Source organism: Notothenia rossii (genome assembly GCF_949606895.1).
Source record: "Notothenia rossii genome assembly, chromosome: 1".
NCBI classification, from domain to species: Eukaryota; Metazoa; Chordata; class Actinopteri; order Perciformes; family Nototheniidae; genus Notothenia; species Notothenia rossii.
In genome coordinates, this window is record NC_136912.1 from 23,049,692 (window position 1) to 23,051,712 (window position 2,021).

Below are 2,021 nucleotides of genomic sequence, written 5' to 3' on the forward strand. Positions count from 1 at the left end.
TTCCAGATGCCCTCGTTTTCTTGTTTACCAACAAATAAAGCTTCTTGGATAATCTGTCATGGCGATGGTGCCATGTTTCCAGACCTGTGTGGAGGTTACTTTGGTGGTTCCAATGTTATCTCGACAATAAAAGAAATGGCCTCTACTGCAGAGGACGTGTTATAAACCAGAATAATCGTTCTCTCTTGTTCACGGATTCAACGCATATATAGTATAATGTCATGTCAAACAGCTGAGCTATTTTTAATGTTGTATTTACTTGAAAATAGTGTTCTCAGCAACTTTGTGTACAAATCTCAACACTTTTACCTCCTTGTAAACTCTGTATCTTTATTGGTGCTCATACATGGTCAGGAGGTGTATATACTGTAAAACTTTAACCAATAAAACAATTATACATTTACTTACAATCCTGCCCCTCCCATCAAATATAATCATCTTAATTTCTGCAAAATGAATGATCACACCCTGGATTATCCCATTGCCCAACATAGTGTTTCAACAGATTAAAGAAAATATTCTCTTATGAAGTTACAAAGAAAGGTGTATGTGTCAAAATGATCTTAAATACATGCAAGCTGTGGACAAAGGACTTTTAACAGCATATCATTTTCCAGTGTCCAAACAGCCTCTGTAATGTGAGCACACATTCACTGCAGCCCTATCTTATATTACACTGAACATACAACACAGACTCACCACATATCCAACAAACATCTTACATTACTGCATAAATGTTTTCAGTGAACCATTGCACCAGATGTTAGGACCACACGGGGGTTCGTGAAATCCCTTTATTTTAAATTGCTAATACTGATGCTGTACTCTTAGAGATGCTTCCATTCATCACATGTTTAAGTTGTTATACTGTCAGTGGCATTTTAGCAGTTAATACAGACGACTTTCAATAGCCTGCACTGTATAAACATGCAACAATAATAAGACCTAAAGTCATGGTCTTTACCTTGATGGATTACCTTACTGGAGCAAGTCTATGAAAGTGGATCATCATACTGTGCTCGTAAAAAACAGGAGATATACATTTTGGAGAACAACTTGGTGTACTAATTGTCTGAAGTAGCTATGAATGATTTGTTGAAAATACGTTAAAATAAAATAAAAATATTGTTGTTCTTGATGTAAATAGGCTCTATCTGCCTATACACTGTTACTCAATGGTTACAATGACTAAAACCCATAATCCACTGCTTCAACATGTGATTCTAAAGAAAGGAGAGATATGTCAAACTTTTTCCAATGTCAGCTGTGAATTATTATTGTTATTTAGTTGTTTTATGTCCTTTATATAATATGTTGCATTGTTGAAGGAGCTCGGGACCTAATATTTTCATTGCCATAACTACATTTATAATAAAACCCTTGAATCCTTGAATCCTGAACTCTGCATCTAAGTTGTAATATTTAAGATATTCAAATTGTACTTGGTATTTGAAATGCTTCTGTATTTGCACACTTTATCCAAGGCCTGTTAAGTAAGCATTAAAGTGAAACGTATTGAGCAACACGTCCAACGGCTCCGGCCTCCTCCCAGCCCGGAGTTTAGCCGCTGTGTTGAAACGTTATTTCTCTGTGTGAGCACGTATGACTCAATCTCAGTTTCCTACACACACACACACTCGCTAGTTCCCTACTGTGTGTGTGTGTGTGTGTGTGTGTGTGAAAATACTTTATCTGAATGTATGCCTGTGTGTGTTTCACTCTAAACAGAGATCCAGCTTCCTCACTTCTCTCTTCAGTCCTCGGTGTTTCAGTTGGCTCGTCGTTACAGTTCAGTACAGCTCTCTCTCCCTCATGCTCTCTGTCTCCATGACAACCAGATGTCACAAAGACGTCACACTCACCAGGCACCTGAGATCAGGAACAAGGAAGTGTCTTGCCCCTCCCACGCCAAAGTCTGCAATAACTCCAGGTAGGCAAACACACACAGACAAGAACGCACACACTGTTGGATCAATGTTGGAGGTCTGGTAGTGTTGAAACCTCTACATGATCAAACAAGC

The 2,021-nt window shown here is 38.3% G+C and overlaps 1 protein-coding gene across 1 annotated transcript in view; it reads left to right on the forward strand.

Moving 5' to 3' along the window:
* The first annotated feature begins 1,737 nt into the window (after positions 1 to 1,737).
* rbm47 (RNA binding motif protein 47) overlaps positions 1,738 to 2,021 on the forward strand; it is a 30,375-nt gene continuing 30,091 nt past the window's right edge. Inside the window, exon 1 of the mRNA XM_079664136.1 lies at positions 1,738 to 1,930. The gene's annotated coding sequence lies outside the window, so the exon portion shown is untranslated. The remainder of the gene's footprint in view (positions 1,931 to 2,021) is intronic.